The sequence below is a fragment of the Nannospalax galili genome, unplaced genomic scaffold (assembly GCF_000622305.1).
Source record: "Nannospalax galili isolate Female #2095 unplaced genomic scaffold, S.galili_v1.0 scaffold436, whole genome shotgun sequence".
NCBI classification, from domain to species: Eukaryota; Metazoa; Chordata; class Mammalia; order Rodentia; family Spalacidae; genus Nannospalax; species Nannospalax galili.
The window spans coordinates 698055-719518 of NW_008337921.1; the positions used below are offsets into that span (position 1 = coordinate 698055).

At 49.2% G+C, this 21464-nt stretch overlaps 1 protein-coding gene across 1 annotated transcript in view; it reads left to right on the forward strand.

Annotated features, from left to right (window-relative positions):
* The first annotated feature begins 381 nt into the window (after positions 1-381).
* Afap1 (actin filament associated protein 1) overlaps positions 382-21464 on the forward strand; it is a 135132-nt gene continuing 114049 nt past the window's right edge. Inside the window, exon 1 of the mRNA XM_029563425.1 lies at positions 382-546. The gene's annotated coding sequence lies outside the window, so the exon portion shown is untranslated. The remainder of the gene's footprint in view (positions 547-21464) is intronic.

Here is a 21464-nt window from a genome sequence, read left to right on the forward strand (position 1 = left end):
AAGATGGACAAGGGCCTGGGGATCATAATTCCAGCGGCAAGTGATCTCATTCCTTGGGCCTCAGTTTCCCTTGATGTAAAGCAGGCCTGTCTCTGGCTCTCGACCCCAGAAGAGTCCGAGGTTTGGGCCGAACACTGAGTGCTGCTGAGTCCACCTGGGCATCAGAGCTGCGCTCCAGGAGCGCTGAACCTGCCGGTGCTCGGGTCGAGACCCCCCAGCCCGGCTCCGCGCGGCCCCGCCCAGCCTCCCTTTGTTTCTCCAGGCCGGGTCGGTCCGCACAGCTCCCTCGCCATTGGCCAGGGGGCGGGCCCTGGTGCGGGGTCCGGAGGGCGGGGCGCGGGCGGAGGGCGGGGCCTGGCGCGCCTGCGCAGTGTCCTCCGGTCGCAGCCCAGAGCCGGCCGCACCTCCGCGTCCCGCCGCGGCGAGCTCAGAGACGGTGCAGGGCCCCGCCCCGGGGCTCCATTGTTGAGCTGCGGGCGCTCTGCGGGCTGCGCTCCGCTCCGCTGGCCGTGCGCACGGGCCAGAGCTGCGAGGCGGTGGCCTGAGGTGAGGCGGCCAAGGATTCGACTCGGCGGGGGGCCAGGTGTCCCGTGGGGTCCCCTGCAGGGTTCCCAGGGCGGGGTAGGGTCCCCTGACCAGGCAGGGTTCTCAGGGCCAAGTAGGGTTCCTGGACAGTGTGAGGTCCCGGGGCCAGGGAGAGTCTCTGGACAGGACTGGGCAGGGTCTCCAGGGCCAGGGAGAGTCTCCAGACAGGGCCGGGTAGGGTTTCCAGGACTGGGTAGGATCGCCAAGGCTGGGTAGGGTCCCCAGGGCAGGGCAGGGTACCCAAGACGGTAAGGTCCCCTGACAAGGCAGGGTCTCCAAGGCTGGGTAGGGTCCGGTTGGGCTGGGTCCTCTTGCAGGGCCCCTTGCACGGCTGGTTTTCCGGAGACCCGGCGGTGTCAGGAGGCCTGCTGTCCCGAGAAGATGCCCCGGCCAGGTCCCCAGGGTCGGACCGCGTCTTCCCACCCGCAGGATGGCCCCCCAGGCTGAACGGACCACCGTGGTTCTGGGCCAGGAGGCCTGACGAAGTGGGTCGGAGCGCATGCTGCTGGGGTGGTGGCCGCCGCCCTGCGCACTGGTGGGACCGTAACCCCAGGCGGGGACTACGGGGACCTACCCAAGTCTGTGCGCCCAGACATTGTCTCGCCGCGTGGTGGCACCCAGGGCTCTGCGCCTTGAGGTCCTGGTCACCCTCCAAGTTGGTTGATCTTCGTCCTCCCTCCCCTGTTTGTAACTGGTTCACTGTCATTGAGGGTCACTGGGGGGACCGGCGTGTGGGGCTCTTTCCTGGTGCCCAAGGTGATGTGAGTGGCTCCGGAGACGGTAACTACGAGGATTTGGTGTGTGTGGGTCCGGGTGACGGTGAGGCTCTGTCTCTGTTCTTGAATTGGTGGGACTGGTTTTAAGTGTGTCACTGAGGGTGACAGCGTGGACCCGGAGGGGGGGGTCTCGGTCACTCGGTGAGTAGGGGGACCTGGGTTGTCCCCCACTGTCTTGTGGATCTGCGCTTTATGGCTGGTTTAGGGTACGCATTGGGATGGAGATGAGTCTGTCGGCGTGCGCCTGGCTGTTCGCTCTGGGCACAGTTAGTGTACAGTGGATGAACTGTCACCGTTGTTTGTGTTTATTGCCCTTGCCCAGTGAGCTGAAGTAGGATCTGCAAGGGGGCTCAGAGAGAGGCCGGTTTGGAGAGCTCCGGGTTGTCACCAGGCAGGGGCCCTCGTGTCCAGCTGCTGAGTTTCCTGTGCCCGCATTAGGCTCAGCGATCTGGGAGCTGGCGCTGATTGGAGGGAGGAGAGCCTCTCTGCCCCAGTGCTTCTTGATTTCTTCCGTTGAGAAGAAAAAAAATCTGGAAAGCCAGATTTGACTCTGTAGCTCCCAGTGCCTGGCAAGTGGAGGAGACGCTCAAGAATTTGGCGGGCTGCAAAAATGCGTTTGAATCAAGAAAATCCACACCCAGGGAATGAAGCCAAAGCAGTTACAGTTGGAGGTCAGATTTATGAAGGCAGCTCTGGGGTGAAGTCCAGGAATGGGGGCGGGGGACCTGATACTGTCCCTGGGGCTGGGCCCTTCTCAGCCTCTAACAAAAATGGAGTCATTCATTGGATGACTGTGTCTTAAAGTGTTTTAAACACACTTGTTATGTTTCAGGAATGATTCTTGTCCCTGGGGGATGCGGAATCAGGACAGTTTTTCCTTTTTAAGGGTTATGGATGGGGTTGGAGAGATGGCTCAGGGGTTAAGAACACTGGCTGCTCTTGCAGGGGACCTGGGTTCAATTCCCAGCACCCACATGGTGGCTAACAACCGTCTGTAATTCCAGTTCCAGGGGAATCCACCACTTTTTGAATGCTGGGCCTTGCATGACACGGGTGCACTTACATACATGTAGGCAATATACTCGTACACATAAAATAAAAATAATAAAAATTTTAAAGAGAGAGAGAGAGAGAGACTGATTGCAGTTTTGCAGTTGGAACAAGAAGTGCTAATATCCAATCTGCAATTCTTTCTGAATGAGAGATGACATCTAAATAATAAGATACAAGTCCAAACAGTGCTAGTGACAGCTGCTGCCACACTTACACGACCGCACAGTCTCCACCCTCTTGTGCCTCTGCTGCTCCAGGAGCCACTCAGCTTTGCTTGTTCATTCTGACCACCTTTTCTGCCTAGTGGTACTGAAACTCCTTGCCTTAGTCGTGTTCCTCGGGACTTTTAGGGACATTGTAAGTTTGGGCAGTGAGTGATTAACTAGCACGGTTTGGAAAATGCTCTGGTAGGGACAGAACCTTCTGCACCTGGAGCAGGGAGGAAGAGCTGCCAAATGAGACCTCCTTTTTCTAAACCATGAACCCACATATTTAAATGTCATTTAAACCCGCAAAGCCTTGATTCTCTAAACGGTTTTAATGATTCTTTTTCTATCTTACCCGTGTTTGTTGCATGGTGCAGAGTACTTGATCAGAATTTACAGAGTCTAATTTTGGCCCTAGAATTAGTTTATTGTTTGTTCCTGAATAATTTCTAATCTAGATTTCAGCCTCCTCACCCTTGAGGGTCTTAAACTAGACAATTTCTAAAACGTTCTTGGCTCAAAACCTTTCATTCTTTCAACCAAATATAGCAGAGGAAAGTATGCTTACTAGCAATGGTATAAATGAGATATTTAAAAATGTGATCCAAAGAACAAATTCTTTTCCTGCCCTTTATCTCTTTTTAAAAAGGTTAGGTAGCTCATCAGTGTACAGGACAGATACCTGTGATAGAGGTCTGGGCACTCTTTTTTTAAAATTAAAATTTTGTATCTTTGACCTTTTTTTAATTGTCTTTTTGAGACAGGGTTTCCCTGTAGATCCAGCTGGCCTGGAACTCACTATGTAGACCAGGCTGGCCTTGAGCTCACAGAGAGCAGCCTGCTTCTGCCTTCTAAGTGATGGGATTAAAGGCATGCGCCACCACATCCAGCACTTTTTGGCTTTTTAAGATTTATTTTTATTTTAGTGTGTGTGTGTGTGTGTGTGTGTGTGTGTGTGTGTGCGTGCACATGCAGATGCCTGGGGAGGCCAGCAGAGGTTGTCAGATCCCCTGGAGTTGGAATTATGAGCTGTTATGAGCTGCCTAATGTGGGTACTGGGAACTGAACCCAGGTCCTCTGCTGCAGCAGCAGCCAGCACTCTTAACCACTGGGCCATCTCTGAAATCTTTCGCTCACTCTAATTTTGTTTTATTTGCAACATCTTCAACCTATCACATTTCCCCCTTAATGATGCTGTTGGGTGTAGATCTTTTTTTTAGGAGCATTTTGTCCATCTTTTAATATCATATCAAGTCTGATAACTGTGTCTCTGTGTCCCGTTCTGTAGCAGAGATTTTATTTTGGAGACTCTGAAGCCAATGGAATTTTGAGAGTGCCTTGAGTAGAAAGGCTTTGTCTTTGCTTAGCTTTGTCTAACTACTTCAAGCCTCGTGTTAAGTGTTTGTGAAGTGGCATTGTGTGTTAAGTGACCCCCAGAGGAGCTTCATGTCTAAGGAGTGTAGAAACTGATCCTTCAAGGCTAACCCTCTTTTCCGTTTATCTGTGTGGTAAGGGGCATTTGGCGTGCTGGACATTCTCCTGCCACATCTGTAGAGAGGACATGCAGGTTTCTCTACCGTTCTTAGCTATTTAGATGACTTAGGGATTGAACATTGACATAGCTCATTATAATTTTTACTTTCCTTTGTTCTGTGTGTCATGTGATTTCGTGTGTTAGGGAAGCTTACTTTAAGAGGAGTCTTTAAAACTCCATTGGATTTTCTCTGTGGTTTTCTTAGATTTTTTTTTTTTAAACATGCTTAAGCTGAAATCTAGCTCACTCTGGTGCTTTGCACTGAGAGAATTTTTCATTTGTAGCAGGCTCCATTTTTATCCAGAGAAAAAGAGGTCTCTGGAAGAGGCTGTGTAGGTACAGAGGTAGAGTTGGACTGTTTCAGAGTTTTCTCTGGCCCGAGTTCACCCTAATTCCAAACTCACTCTTGTTGGGTAGATGCCACCCATCCGTCCAGTGTTACAGAGATTTCTGTGCCTGCCAGGAGGGTTTTAAACAGTGTAGTGGCACTTCCCTTCTTCCGGATTTTGATGCCTCTGGAAGGCTGTATCGTACACCCTTTAGCAGCAGTTCGATAGGAACATTTTCTTAGACTATACGGCTAAATCTTTGGTGTTACCCTCAGCTTTTCCATTTCAGGTCCCTGTGCCTGTTATTGCAGACTGCCCCATTTTGTGTGTTGACCGGACGCAGATACCAATATCGCATCAAGGATTTCCTACTCTGGCTCTCCTGGGCCAGGGCTTGAAGTAGATTTTGACTCTGTTAAGGTTCCTTTATCCATAAAAGTGAATTGGTTGTTAGTAATACCTTTTTTTTTTTAAATTGAGAGATTACTTGGAGGAGCCAATGAAATTATGAATGTAAGGGAGTTTGAAGTAGTAAAATACTGTGTTTCCAAAAATTAAGGAATGTTTCTTTAAGGATTTACTACATCTAGGTTTTCTTTAAAACTGAAACTATTTCACACATTCAGAGTTCCCAGTCCATGTGTCAGGGAATTTAATTTAGGGTTATCTTACATCTTTAAGTCAGTGATATTGTTTGAGATGCATTTTGGGGAAAACTTCAAGTTCATATTCCAATTAGAATTAATTCTTGAGAAGAAAAATGATTGAATGCATGTTTGATGGCCTCTACGCCAATTAGTACTTCCAAGCTCCATCCTTTAATGACGTTTCTTTCTTGACATTTTAACTGCTAAGGGCCCCTCTTGAGGTTGGGGAGGCAAAGGTCATGGCAGTCTGAGGTCAAGGCCAGGAATGTGTTCTCTGCTGGCAACTCAAGGATCCCATTAGTATCAGCAAGCTTCAGAGTGAGCCCAGCTCTGGCATCAGGGACACTTCCTGGGACCGTCCTCTTCCCAAGCCATGTTGGAAGCTGTATGGTGTCTCCAACTGCTGTGCATGTCCAGCCCCGGTCTCCCCTTTTCCTACTTCTTCTTAATACCTTAGTTGCTCCAGGCAGCTGGAGGGACACAAAGGCTCATAAACCCAGCAATGGGCCTCAAAGAATTTTCTGTTTAAAATGCAGGTATTGATGTACATCAGCCTATAAACCCATAACACCCATAACAGGCACAGATTTCCCACAATGCGTGAAAGCACCATGCTACACTTGGTAACAGTGACTCAGACAGGAAGCTCATGCTCAGTCTAGTGGGAGAATGGACCTGAATGTCAGTCCAGCGCAGCGAGGGTAGCCAGAGGTTCCTACGGGATGTTTGGGGGCCGGTGCCACATGCCGTTCTGCATTGGATCGCCTGTCTGCAGGTACTGCTAGACTTGTACGTTAAAGGAAAGGCAACGGACTATGGGAAACTGGATATTTCTAGGTGTTCTGGGCAATTCAGAATTCCTGAAACCTGTGACTGTCAGAGTAAGTCTGTAATTTGTTTTTTTGGATGGAATGTGGCCAGCCCTGCCTTTGGTGATTTTTTTTTTTTTGTGGTAGATGCCAAACTGGGGAACTTGAACTTGTTTGGCAAGTACTTTACCTTTAAACAGAGTCCCCAACTGTCAGCTGTGCCTTTTGATTTAAGAAAGTCAGTAACCTTTTTGTCGAATGCCCACACTGCACTGCCACTCAAGGTATTTTTATAGATATCACTGTATTAGTTTTCTGTCACAGATTGTCACAGATTTAATGGCATCAAACAGCACATACATCCTCTCACACAGATTCTGAACAAAAATCAGCAGGACAACAGTCCTCACCTGATGCTCCAGGAAGCCACTTGAGGTTGTGGCTTGCAGTTGTTAGGACTAGGTCCTTGCTTTCCTGGACCCCCAGTTCTGAAAGGCTTCTTTTTTTTTTTTTCTTGGTTACTGCACACAGCCCTCAAATGAAAACCATCAGGCCTGTGGCCTCCTGCTGAAGCTTTATGGTGGATCCCGTGCTGGCTGCTCTTCCACTGAGGGAAAGCCAGTTGCATTTAAAGGCTCATGCAATCAGACTGGGTTCCCCTAGGAAATCCTCAAAAAGTCACTTTGCCATGGAAGGTGACATAGTCCTAGGTTCCACAATTTGGGCATTGGTATCTGTAGGGGATGGTCATTCTGCCTACCACATTCACTTGGTCCTCTCACTATAGCATCTGAAGAGATTGTTGCTGTAACCCTTGGATATAGATATCTAAATCTTAGTTTGCCTTAGCACCAGCATTTAAAACAAAATGCCAGAAACTTGAAGACGTTTGAGTGTGTGTGAGTGTGTGTGTGTGTGTGTGTGTGTGTGTGTGTGCGTGCACACACACGCACCCCATGTCTGTGCATGAAGAGGTCAGAGCACAACTTTTCAGAGTTGTTTTCCATCATGGGATCTAGGGATCAATTTCAGGTGGTCAGGCTTGAGTGGAAAGTGCTTTGGCCCACTGAACCCTCTTGCTTGCTCCCCACCTTACCTCTTTGAGACAAAGTCTTGCAGTGAACCCAGTCTTCACAGATTGACTGAACTGGCTGACTGACCAGTGAGCTTCTAGACACATACTGACTTTTATGTGGATGCTGGGGATCAGAATTCGAACTCGAACCATCGAACTGTTGGAGAGAGAATGTACTATCCCTCCTGGGAAATAGCTAAGGGTGTTGCTCTTTTTCTGTACACTTTCCTCTAGAGGACCTCAGGCTTGCCTAACAGGCACTTTACACCCCTCCTCCATCCATCCCCCCTAGACCCTTAACCTCCTTTTTAAGTAGCAAATTGTTAATTCCAGCACTCTAGGAGGCAGAGTCAGAATGGCTGTTGAGTTCAAGGCCAGCCTGGGCTACAATGAGAATTTGAGACCAGGCTACATAGGGAGACCTTGTTTCAAAAACAAAGACATATTGTCTGACTTGCTATGGAGGTGTTATGAGGTTCCTGGCAGTGGAGACTGGTCAGCCACACACAGCTCAGTTTTGTTTTGGAGAATTTAAGTATCCTGCTGTGATTATAGTTTTGCCCGGAAGTTCTTAGACTAATTCCTCTGGAAGAAACACCCAGGTGGGGAATTTGGGACCTTGCCTTCTCAAGGTTTATATGGAAGACTCTTCATGGGGTGAAAAGAATAGGATTCCAGTCCCGTTCTGGAATGGACTCAGCCGAGTCAACTCTGCTGTCATTCGTGCTCCCCAGTGTCAGAGCGTTGTCCCTGTTTCAAGGTGAACTGGAAGCTCAATAAAGTCTACACCTCCCTAAATGGAGTCTGTGCATCCCTGGTCAAGGGGACACTTGATGAGAGCCACCAAGTCGGAAATCTACATGTGGCCTTGCCTATCATGTTGGATGATCATTTCTCATTAACCAGCCTACCCATCTCCCCAGCATAGTAAATGACAGCTCTGCTGGGAAATGACTTCCTGTGAGGAACCAGAGTCTGGGCTGGGCTATAACTCAGCATTGGAAAGCTCGCTTAGGCTGCACAAGCCCTAGTTCTACCCACAGCTCTGAAAGAAAAAACAAAAGGAGGGAAAAAAAGAACTTAGCAGCTCTGATCTGAAGGTGTTAGACCTGGCCTTCCTGGCCTCAGGAATGTGCAGATGCTTTGCATGTGATTGTGTGTGCTTCCTGGGAGAGGATTTCCAGCTTCCCACGTGTCTTCAAAGTGGTTGGACTCCTCAAAGTTTAAGAATACACACTTAATATGATATTCTTATCAGTCAAGTTTCAGATTTTTGTTTAAACATGAAATATCTGTTTTAAATAAAGTTATACAAGTGTACAGTTTTAAGAGTCAAAAGTTCTTCAAAGCTTAAAACATAGCAATCACCTATCCTACCCTTCTCCACCCCAGCTCTGATCCCTAGAGGCTGACACTTTGAATGTTTAAGCAGGGAAGGGGAGGGAGAGAGAAGGGGGAGAGGAGAAGGAAAAGGAGGAGGGAGGAGTGGAGGGAAAGAAGAGAGAGGGAGGAGGGAGAGGGGGAAGAGGGAAAAAGGAGAGAGGGAGGAGGGAGGCGGGAGGGGGGAGAAGGGAGAGGAGAGGGAGCGGGAACATGACAGAGAGCTTTCTGAGGAGGAGAGGACTTGGTCTTGGTCTTCTCCCTGACTCCTGCTCCCTGTGCTACCCACTTCTTTGCCTCCTGGTCCATATTCTTGTGATACTGAGATGGTTCTTGGTTTAGAGCTTCTGAAAGTTACAATTTTCTGAGTGGTAGAGGCAATAGGAACATTTTTCCCTTCTAGTATTTGGTTGCAACCCCAAAGCTTCTAAGACCTTTGACATCACTGGAGCCCTACGATTGCATAACAGTGAGGTGACTGATGGCTGGGCTCCTGGACAGTTTCTGGCCTGGGACTGGCTGCCAGGAGGATCTGGGTAGGATTAGAAGGTAGGGGATTTCAGCCCTAACCACCTGCCTCCAGGGAGCATCTAGGGGTTAGAGATTGAGTTAATCAGCATTGGCCAGTGTTTTAACTGGTCTGCCCCATGGTAGAGCTTACACAAGCCCAATAAACACTGGGCTTCAAGAGCAAGCACATAGTGTGACTCCTGGAGACATCAGGGAGACGGCTGCACCCAGGGAGCCCAGAAAAGCACCATGGCTTGCTTTCTGGGGAAGTTTCCCCAACTTTTTTTTCTAGATCCTTGTTTGAAAAATTTTATTGTCCTATTTTAAATTTCAAGAACTTCTTTATGGTCCTTGAGAGGAAAATATATGTGATGCACACACACATAGACCACACTTGTTTCAAGACTGTAGTTAGATTTTGTTTTAGCTGTTTTATTTATTCATTTTTAGTTATCAGCAGTTGTACACATTTATGATTTACAACATGGTATTCTGAAATCTACAGATTATGTTATTGTCAGCTCACAGACATATGCGCGGGGATACGGCCCCAAGTACCACACCTCTGTCTTGGCCGCTGTGCAGTGGCAGTGCGGGCTCCAGCCTTGGCTCTGGAGGACAGGTTGTGCTGTGTTGGTGCCCAGCATGCTGGGGTTTGACAGTAGCTACAGGACACCCCACCCCATGGTCCGTTCTCTGATGCAGAGCAGAGACATACCTTTCCATCTCACGCACATGTTCCTGTGTGTCCCACATGCCCTGCATGTTCTTTGCTTCGAGCGTTTCTTGTCCTCTGTGACCACGTGGCAGCTCACTTTTGTCCTTTGCTTTGTATCCTGAGACTGTCCTGGTGCCCCTGGGCTTCCTGGCAGCACTGCCACCAACAGGCTTAGTGTGTACACAGCCCCCCACGTCAGTGGACTGGCACGCACTACGGTAGCACTCTAAGGGGAAAAGGGAGTGTTTTGACCCCCAAACAACCTTGGGGTAATTTGTTGGGTTTTTTTTCTCAATTTTTTTTCTCAAGAAAAGGTTGTTACGCAAAGGAGAGAGAACTGGTTACGGCTGGCTGGCAGAGAGCTGCGGCACCTTAGAGTGACTTTCACCTGTGGGTGAAGCTGGCTCAGTGGGTGACATCTAGTGTGGAAATATCAGAGGATGTTGAGGGAAATGCTCTGGAGGAACTTCTGATTCCTGGAACGATGTGCCCGTAACTCCAGGTGTCTCCAGGTCTTGATATTAGGTGACCTACGCGCCCCAGAGCTACTGCCATGGTGCAGCCCCTGGTTGGGTGCATCTGAGCCTGCAGCAAGCTGCAGCACCCGCCCGGCTGACCCTAATGACCTGTCTCCTACTCCCATCACTCACTGGCCATCAAGTCATTATTGTCACTGTGGAGGGAGTATGTCACTTTCTTGCCCAGGTGGGGCAGTTCATTGAGAGGCAGATGAGTGGGGCAGGGTGTGGGGGTGTGGGAGGGACTGTAGATGTGACCTGAGCTAGAGAGGCCGGGACCCTCTAGGGAGGGTCTCCCCCTCCTTCAGGGGGAGAGCGAGCCTACACCAGGACGGAAAGGAAGGAACTGTGGCTGTCTCAGCTGTCCGAGATTCCAAGTCTGACTCTCCCCTGCAGTGGTCATCCACTGTGTAACCCCTGTGAAGCATCACTGAGGCCTTTGCCCTGGTGAGCTGTCCTTTTTCCACAGAGCCTTTGGGGTGGACAGTTGGCCAGACCTGCATAGATATGTTGGTGCAGTGGACAGTGGTCCAAGGCGATGAAGCCAGGAGCCTTGGTTCTGGTAAGTGAACTCACAGTAAGAACAGTTTAACTTGGGAAGAAACCTAGTGGATTGTTTATCCAGACTGGGGGCTTGTGGAGGAGGTGAATGAAAGCAGTTAGAAAACGAGATTCCTTGGAAATGGCTCTGCAAAGGAATGGGGCTTGGTTTGTTATTGTCACATAATCTCGTTCACACCCAGATACCCACTTTACCTCAGGACCAAGGAAAACAGATCTCTGTGCTGTTTGGGCGTGGGGAGGTGTTGGTGGCTGTTTAAGTTTGGCTGCAGCTGCCAGGGCGACTTGCACTTTTGTTCTGGGAGGATTGGGGTTGTGGAAATAGCTGGACACAGGTCTGGCTCTGCAACGTGGATTATCATCTAGTTCGTAAAGGACAGGGAGATATAAGGGGAGGGCTGGAGTGCTCTCACTGGCCTTGCATGGTACAGGCCACTTGAAATGACCTCAGAGCAGTAGACAGGAAAGAGACGTCTGCTTCCCGCAACAACCTCCCAGAACAGGTGTGTCACCACTGTAAGATTTTTGAGTCAAAAGTCACATTGTCTAGCTCTCTGTTCAGGAGCCAATTTATAGGCATATTTAGTTAAAAAATTTCAAGCGACAGGAATATACAAGTAGACTTAAAAGCTGCAGGTTTCACGCCTTCCTCTGAGGACAGCCATCATCAGTATATTTGTTCAGCGTTAAGTACAGTGTGAGTGTGTGGGTAGGTTTGATAATGACTGTCGGCCTATTCATTTATTTAAAACATATCCATCGAAGTCTGTCTAGTGTGCTGGCGCTGTTCTAAATACATCTTATAAGGCAGCCGTTGACTGTGGTCATTTTCATTGAGGACCTGGAGGCACTGCCCACAGCTCAGAGCCAGGCACTGTTGGGGCCCACAGCTCGGAGCCAGGCACTGGGGCAGGTTCTTGTGAGGTCAGGGTGAACAGGGGCCCTTTTTCTAACTGTTCATCGGCCCATAACTGTGACAGATTGAAGTTTAGATTCTGAAGCAGACCTCGAGTGTGAGATGACATGGATCATCCAAGTCTGCTGAAACAGCAGGCCAGGTAGCCTGGAGCTTAACTGTGAGTCATACAAGGTGAGCAGACGCCACCTACACCCGAGCTGAAAGATGGAGACGAATCCCAGTTTGGAAACACTTGTGAGTACAGGTCCTGTTGAATCTGTGAATCCAGGACGCCAAGGCCCAGGTGCCTTCCGCTTCCTCCATCTGCTTCTTTGCTGGGTAAGGCGGTGGGAGGGGTGCACAGCTGTTAAGCACCAGGTGTTTGCCAGGTGTTGTTAGTGAGTTACTCCATTTCCTACAACCTGGAAGGTTGCATTGTTACTTGTGTATCCTGTTCCAGATACCTGACAGAATCAGCTTAAGGAAGGAGAGACTGATTTTGGTTCATGGCTTCAGAGGGATTTCAGTCCATTCTGCTGGGAAGGATGACAGCAGGGATGTGAGCTGGCTGATGTTCATATGTGGCATACCCGGAAGCAGAAGACAGGACTGGACCTTCATGGCCTATGACCTTCAAAGGCCCACCCCCAGGTCCTGTTTCTTTCAGCCCCCAGGCCCCCCTCTTAAAGTCTCCACAGACTGCAAAAGAGTGCCACAAACTAGAGACCGGGCTTTCAAAACATGCACTTGTTGGGGGCATTTCAGATTCAAAATTAGGGAAGTTAAGGGTGTTACTTCCAGTCACATAATCAAAACTGGGACAGTAAAATACTTGGCAAGCTCAGAGTTTTGACTTCAAGTTCCTGAGTTTTCTGTAAGGCTTGGATCTTCCTTGCTCAGTGGCGGGAGTGACTGATCTCTCTGGGCTTAGAGTCTACCATGGTGGGCATCTGTGGACCAGCCACATGAGACATTCTTTGTAGAAGTAGAGGCAACTCAACCCTATTGAGAAAGGCAGAGACTACTTGAGGCCACCATCATCAGCATGATTGGCAGAGTGACACAGGCCACAGGGAGAATGTCCTGTGGAGAGGCAGGCTCAGGTGGGCCTGATGGAGGCAGGTGGGCCCTCAAGGCGGCAGGTGTCTGAGAGACAGGTAATGGGCCATTTAGCTTCTCTGGTTGGGCCTAGGTGGCACACAGGACAGCTGTGGTGAACAGTCACATCCTGAAAGCTGGGCCATGTTACAGAGCTGTGGTTTAGCCCCTGGGCTGTCACTGGAGATGGTGCCTGACTTTGTGTATAGATGACCAAGGCAGGCTGGTCTCTGGCTATGTGGTAGACAGGGCTGGGCCCCTGGCAGGTGGCTGCAGGCCATTGCCCGGGTTCTGTTTTTATGAAAATTCTGGCCACTGACTGTGCATGCAGTCCTCTTCCTCCTCTTCCTCCTCCTCCTCCTCCTCCTCCTCCTTTTTGATCTAAACATATTAAATGGCGAATTGGATGTGTTGAATGGAAACTTAGGTATCTGTGTTCTCTGGATGTTGTCCACATTGAGAGTTCTTTAGAACGAATGTGGACAATAGGCCACTTACCTTGAGGACCTAAAGGAAGAAGATGTCCTCAGTGTGCGTAGGCGTTATCACAGCTCTCACCCACAGCCAGCCTGGTGTCATCCGGTTTGGGCCGTCCCAAACCCCACACTTCCCACATTTCCAATGCTTTGTGTCAGCCTTATGTCTGCACTGCCTCAGTGCAGTCCTGTAACCTTTGTTCTTGGTACCTGTGGGGTTTGTGACTTGGACGTGTAGATAAGCCGGGGTCAGAGGCTCTGGCCAGCTCCTCTGGATGCCACTCCAGAAATCGAATGCAGCACCCTGTCATAGTGGGACTGCGAGGGAGATGTCTGAAAGTGACAGTTTTATGATTGACTTTCTTGTTTCTTTTTGACATGGTCTCCCTGTAGTCCCAGCTGCCCTAAAACCTAGAACTTGCTATGTAGACCAGGCTGACCTTGATCTTTGAGAGATCCATCTGCCCCTGCCCCTGCCCCCTGAGTTCCTGGGACTAAGGGCATGTGCCACCAGTCGGACCTGGCCCTTTTTTGTTTCTTGAAACAGGGTCTTGTGTATGCCAGGTTGGCCTCCAACTCTTACATAGCTCAAGCTGGCCTTGAACTCCTGGTCTTTCTGTCTCTACCTCCTAAGTACTGGTGTTGTACACATAACACCACCATGCCAGGCTGACTTTCAATTCTCTCTACCTCCTACTCTTCCTAGCATAGACGTTTAGACTCGTCTTTGTGGGTCATTAGAAACATAAAAAACATCTATGTGTTATTTACTTACAGGGCACTTTTTAAATTGATTTTTTTGGTGTATTTCATACAGAACATCTCAAACAATCTTAATAATCTTTACACCCCCATCACCACTGGCACCTCACTTTAAAAAACTCCTTGTTGCTGTTTTGGACATGGTTGGAAAGAGGGAATTGAATTTTACGCCCTTCCACACATCAGGCTTATGCAGAAGACCTAACCCCCATCGAATGGTAGGTTCTGATAAGTGATTAGGGTTAGGTGAGGTGGGAAGGGGTGTGTGATGGGATTAATTCCCTTACAGGGATACACAGGAGAGCTCTCTCTGCCTCTGTTCCTGCCTGGCACAGTAAGAAAGGCGTCTGCAAGGCAGAAGAGTGACCTCCCCGGGAGCCACATTGCCTGGAACCTTGATCTTGGACAACCGACTCCCAGACGATCAGAACTAAGTTCCTGCTGTTGCAGCTGCCCAGTGTGTGAGCTTTTGTTATGGCAGCTGCAAGATTAATCTAGACATGGTTCTAGAAGATTGATGGTGCCTTAAAAATAAATATGTTCCTTTGTATATAAAGCTGGCAGTGGGAAACCAGGGCTGGTACCCATGTTCATGTCCCCCAGATGTCTGCATCATAGGGCCTCCTGCTTCTTTCCCTGCTCTGATTTATCTTAGAGCTGACTACCTGGTCATGGTATGGTTTTTGTGTCTTTAGCGTTCCACCTCTATCTCTGCTGTTGCACCGATTTTCCATTGGTACAGTGCAGAGCACAGTCGTTGACTTGGCATTCACGGCTCATGATCTGGGTGCAGTCTCCAAGTTAGCATTTCCTTCTCTTCGGTCACCACCATCAGCCTTATGCCCCACCAGAGCCTCAGCGCCTCTTCCGGAGCCCAGTCTGAGAGCTGCACTCGGGGCTTGCGCTGTCCCATGTCTCTGTCCCGACCTGTGCTACTGCTCCGCTTCATCCTCCTTAGTTCAAGCCTCGAAGAGCTCCCTTCCAGCATCCCTCTCTGACGTCCGAACTGGAGCTGCTGTCTCGTCCTTGGAACCCTGCGGTGCCTGCTTCCCCTTCATTTGACCATTGCAGCAGTCCATGCTTGTTAGACAGTATAGAGCACTTGCAGAGTTTTGTGGATGTGCTTACTTTGGTCATAGGTTTGAAAGTAAGCAATGCAGCAAAAGCCATCCTAGAACCCTTAGGTCCTTCAAACCTGTCTGAGAAGTTCTTAGAGATATCTGTGGAGGACAGTGCTCATTCACGTGTGACTGCAGACCAGGCTGACTCCCTGACTGGCCCTGGAAAGGCTCGTCCCATTTTTTAGAATCATGAGCAGTGCTGTATTGCCCATGATTCTCATGGGTTTCCATGGATATGTTCATGGGAGGAATTCCTAGGGGAGAAGCTCCTGGACGAGGGGATATGCACAGAGACAGTTCAGATTGGCGTGGCTGGACTCGCTTTTCCCCATCTCCCCTTTATCCGTATTCTCTTCAGTATGTGAGATGGCCTTTTTCTATCCCTTGACCAACGCAGCAAATTCTCAAATGCTTTCTTCCTTGCTGTCTTACAGGTAGGTGAAAAGGTTGGGTAATGTAGTAGTGTGTTGGGTTCCATGCTTATGTGGTTAGGTAGAACCTGAATTTATTGTCTCGTAATTTCAAAATTTGTTTTATTTGTATATACTGAGTTAATACTGTGTTCTATTTAGTTCCTCTCCTAGGTTTATTTCATTCATATATTTATATTTTTATGTGTATGTGTATTCATGGACTCGTGTGTGAGTACATGTGGAGGTCAGAGGGTAACCTCATGTGTTGTTTCTCAGGGGCCACCCATTTTAGTTTTTGAGACGAGGTCTCTCACTGAATCCTGAGCTTACTGACCTTTTACACGGGTAGGTCAGTAAGCCCCGCAACCCTCCTGTCTCTGCCTCTCCAGCATTGCGGTGACAAAGCTGCCAGATTTCATGCTTGCATCCTGCACTGGTTGGTTTTTGTCAACTCGACACAACTAGAGACACCTGGGAAGAGGGGCCTCTCCTCAAGAATTTCCCAGATTAGATTGGCCTGTGGGCTTGAGTGTGGGGCTTTTTTAAAATTGTTAATTGATGTGGGAGGGCTTAGCACACTGGGGGCAGTACCAACCCTGGGCAGATAGACCTGGACTGAGCAAGCCAGGGGAGTAGCCAGTCAGCAGCGCTCCTCCGCGGTCTCCGCTTCAGTTCCTGCCCTGACTTCCCTCAGAGATGGACTGTGATGTGGAAGTGGAAGATAAAACGAACTCTTACCTCTCCAGGTTGTTTTCGGTTGGTGTTTTATCACAGCAACAGAGAGCAAACTGGCTACTAGGCAAGTACTTTACTAACTGGGCTTTCTCGCCAGCCCTCCCTCCTAGATTTCAAGCATTTTTCCGGTAGGGAATTTCAAATTTAGATGAGAAACGAAACAAAAGAAAACATTAAATGCGGACCTGAAAATGCATTCTGGTGACCAGAGAGCAGGGCTGGAGTTTGTTGGTGGATACCTGCAGGGTGGTGGGACCGGTGCCTGAGGCCCCCAATCTGAGAAGTCCGTGTTGCAGAGTGTGTGACTGCCCATCGCACACTGCTGCCCCTGAGCCTTCAGCAGGTTTCCTCTGGTTGGCTCCTGTGTGGGAAGCATGACATCGGTTTTTGCCACCAAGTATTTATAGCAGCTGTTGCCTCTGGTGCCTCCTCCGTGGGTCACTTTTGTGCTGTGGTTTCTTGGGGGAAATGGTTGGTAGCTCTTCTGTCCAAACCACCTCGCCCATAGCAAGGTGTTCCTGGTTTCTGTAGCCTTCAAAGAGACCTTCCAAGTAGGTGAGGCTGGCTGGGAAGAGGCACCGCTAGTGTTAGGATGGGTTGATTACCCAGCCAGGAGGTAATTACCAGCCAGGAGTGTGAGCCCTGACCCGGCAGTCAGGCAAGCCCCTGTCCCCCCACCCCTGCTGTCCCCCCACCCCGCTGTCCCCCAATCTCTGAAACCTTCTCTTCTCTTGCTTTCAAAAGCATTCCTTGTTAAAGATGGAAGAACTATTTTGGTCCCTTCATTTTCCGTCTTTGCTGATTATCCAGAGGGAAAGCATGGGAGTTTTTCCTTGGCTTCACTTATAGCCCTGATTGCTCTAATCAGTTGCCTTATGAAGTGCTTTGCAGACGTTCTCCCTGCCCCCCCCCCCCAGTCAAGTCCACCCACAGCGGGTGGCTTTTATCCTGTTTGCAGTGAGCCAGTGTAACCTCAAGGTTAAGAGAGCTTCCCACTCTGTGTTCAGGAAGTGGCCACACGTAGAAGGACCAAATCCAGATGAGCTCGTAACCTGCGCAGTGGAACCGCCCTGCTTCCTGTGGAGATGCCGGCATGAAACATACCAGTTGATTACCTTGTACTATTTACTGTATCTCGTTTGACGTCTCTGATGTTGACACTAAGCTATTCTTCCGTCATTGTGTGTGAAGCACTTTGATGTTCAAGTTTCAGCACTTTACAATGTAGAGGCATGACCTTCGGGCCAGCTGCAGATACACGTCACTGCCTAATTACAGCAGCTCCACGTGGTGATGTTTTCTGCACATTAGGTGGGAAATAAAACCCTAATGAGCAAGCATGCCTCTGAAGAGAGTGTAAGAGCACCTCTAGTCTGCTAGAAAAATACTTGCAAATAATGTATCTAATGGATACATTAATGGAGGATTAGTATGGATGGTTCACCAGAAACCATGAGCAGGTGACCGGAAAGACACCCAGCATCAGTAACCATAGGGGCTGGGGATATAGCTCAGTGGTAGAGTACTTACCCAGCATGTGTGAGGTTCTGGGTTTAGTCCCTAGCACTGCAGAAAAACCCAACCAACCAACCGACCGACTGACCAACCAACCAACCAAACAAACAAACAAAAACCTCCAAGAAACCAAACCCTACCCTCCACAGTTTAGGCATCACTAAAATGAAAACTAGTGGCAATGTCCAACGCTGTGTGCTGTTGGGAAGTTGGGTGACGCACTGTTGCTGGCGGGAAAGGAAGGAGGGGTAGGGACTCAAAGGCTTCTAGGAAGTTTCTAAAACTGAATAGGAAGTTGTATGAACAGGCAGTTGTTGCACTTTAGGGCATTTATTCCAGAGAAATGCAGACATGTTTACTCAAAACCTGTAGATCTATGAGCCCTAGCAGTTTTATTCTTGAAACCTGCAAGATGCCATTTGAATGGTGAAACAAACCAGTCCTGTGTGCGCTGGATGTGGGATGAGTCAGGTTCTACTGTCAAGTCAGGATCTGACTTTGTTCTCTGCACCTTTTCTCAGATCTGTGTCTTATTGACTCCCTGTTATCCCTGTTACTTCTCCTGGAACACGCCTCATCAGGGGATGTGTGGCTGTGACAGCCGTCTCTGTCTCTACCTCACCAAAGAACACTTGTGTGTCCCATTTTCTGTACTCCATTGGAATGACCAAAAACGCAAACGCATGGACTTAAAAAAATGGCCTATGCAGTTTCCCAAATAAAGCTGGAAATTTGCAGTTGCTTTCTGATAGGAAACCGGAGGATTTGAGAGAGGAGCTTGCCGTCTGTGGATTTAAGGTCAGGGAAGGGACCCCTAACCTCTGCTGTCCTGCCCCAGGGATCATGTGGTGTATTGTCAAAATCTTTGTCCTGATTCTAATACTAGGAAGATCTTCTCACAAAAGTCACTGAATTTTTCAGAGTTTGGGTTTCACTTTTTTTTCAAGACTTATTTTTTGTTTATTCTAAAGATTTATATTTGAGTATTTTGCCTGCGTGTATGTGTGTGCAGTGGCCAGAAGAGGGTGTCAGAATCCCTGGTTCTGGAGTTGCAGACAGTTGTTAGCCACCATGTAGGCGCTGGGAACTGAACCTGGGTCCTCTGCAGTAACAGCCAGAGCTCTTAACCATTGAAGCCTTTCTCCAACCCCAAGATCTACCGTATTTGTATGTGTATGTGTGTATGTCTCTGCGTGCGCGTGTGAGTGCAGTGCCGCAGAGGCCAGAAGGGCATTGGATCCTCTGGAGCTGGAATAACAGGTGGTTGCAAGTTGGCAGCCATGGGTGCTGGGAGCTGAACTTGGGTCTTCTGCAAGAGCAGTTTGTACTCATAACTGCTGAGCTCTCTCTCCAGACCCCTGGTTTCATTCTTGAAGAAACTGTAGCAGATGAAGCCGTGCATCCCATGAGTTTGCTGGGAGGGTAGATTAGAAGTCCCGTTAGCCTGCTCTGCAGTCTGTAAAGCACCATACCTGTGGGAAATGCAGCTGCATAAACAGCTTTTCTGGAAACTGAAGAAAGCACTTTTGTAGTTCTGCCTGATGACTGTGGTGGACACTGCATGGTGCATACTTTGACCCACTAGTAAGGCCCAGCCTTGGACAACTCAAGCTCACGCTTAGACCTTAATGGCAAGCCGCACCAACCTAGGACGCCTGCCCCACCCTGTGTGTTTGATGGGGTGTTTCCAGTGGGGAGGGACAGGAATGCACAGTATGTCTTGCAGAAAAAAGCCCTGTGGCTTCTCTGCACTCCTAGGAGGGAGAGGGAGGGAGGGCAGGGGAGAGGAGTCACTTTCTGGTAACCTGCCAAAGCCTCCCTTAGCCCGTCTGCTCACAGAGTGACCCGCATGACAAGTAGAAAACTGTTAGACACATGGACCATGTTAGCCCAGTGCTTTATGGCTTTTGTGGCCTCAGCGTAGCCAGGGACAGAGCTGCCAGCTTGCTAGTTTTCTGGGGAATGCTGGGTCAGCCAAGAGACTGAGACGGCAGGAGGAAGACAGGCCATTCTCCATGCTGTGGCTGAGAGTGGCTGCCGGGGTGGGGTGGAGGTGGCTTCCACGGACCAGGTCACATCTCAGCCAGCTCAGGCTTGGCTTTCATATATCACACGGTCCCCAACAGCCAACGACTTCTAGTGTGGTTATTGATGGGGACGTTTGCGAGGTCTGCAGGAGATGAAAGAAAGTTTGGAATTGGCGTTTGCGGGATGTGTGCAGGTGTGAATGCACGACATCTTTTGTGTTCTCTCGGCTGCTGCATGTGTGCACACGTCACCCACCTTGGTCTACTTGGTGCTGATTGCTGAGTTCCTACTTTCCCTTTTGATCTAGTAAGAATGGAGGAAGGGCCTTCAGACACTTTGCTGGTTGGCAGTCAGAATTCCTTCATGGCCTCTGTTTCTGTAGCGGATCTTGCAGCCAGGGCACCACCAGTACTCCTGTACTCTGCCTCCTCTGTATCTGTCCCCAGGGCTTAGACCAGAGCAGGCAGTGACACTGAGCGAGCGGGGCTACAACCTCTCTCCTGAGCACCCAGAGCTGGTTTCTGCTTTCTGCTGCTGTTTGTTTTCTACTTCCACTCTTGTTAAAATGGTAAATCTTAGCCATTGGGGTGTGCTTCTGTGGGGGTAGCATAGGGGGTGCACTTTTCCTGTGGCCAGTGGCTCAGATGTGAATGTTCCTGTTAGAATTCTCCCGGCTCCGTTAGTCCCCAGGCTTCTGGCAGGGAGACACGGGAAGTTGTTTTGCATGGAAGCCCACATCAGGATCTTTCTTCACCTGAGAGTTTATTTGGTTTGGACTGGAATGAATCTGTGATCTTGTTTTTTCTATCCCGAAGCCGAACAAACAGTCTGTTGTTGTCAGGGGTAGAGGATGTCTCGTCTTAGCTGGGTTCCTAGTGCTTAGAATCTCAATGAGTGTTTGTTGAGCTGAACCGAAGTGTATGTGCACTGGGACAAGGGCTTGAAACCTTAGCTGCATCTGGGGGGTTGTGGGAAAAGCATGCCTGCTCACAGCAGATCAGCTGAGATACAATCTCTGTCATGGAGCCTGGGCAGCTGGTGCTTTTAGGCTCTCTAGGTGGTGGATACATTGAAAGTTCCTGCATCTAGTGAAAGTTGAGAGCCCTGGTCTGAGGTGAACTGGAGTCGCAGGTAGGAACAGTGCGGATCTTTCTCCAGCTTAGCTCGTCTTTGGGTGATGGTGTCATACAGGCAAATGTGGGCGCAGCACCAGCACGGTACCCTGCTGGAATCTTCCATGACATACACTCACCAGCTCGTCCTCTGTTCTGATCTCTACCTCTCTCCAAGGAACAATAAGTTGACAATTTTTCTGAACCACCGTAAGTCTAGTTTCCATGTTGTGAAATAATCTTGGGTATGAAGTGCTCAGTGGATGTTTACTGAACTCTTGTTCACCCGGCACTGAGCAGGACGGTTTGTAAATAAATAGTTCTTCTTTAGCAAAGGCTGTGCAGTCAGCCTGCTGGAGCCTTGCCAAATAGCCATGTAATTTTAGGCAAGTGTTTAAGCTGACTTTCTTCATCTGGAAATGGATAACGGGCCATTACTGTCCAACAGGATTGACTGAAGTTTTCTGATGTGAATGTGCACAGAGTACTTAGCTCAGTACTGGCACTGGAGGTACTCAGTGAAGTTGGCTTCATCTCGCCTGTCATTGTCATCACCACTTCCAAACATAAATATTCAGTCATCAATCAAGACGGTCTCTCAAGGC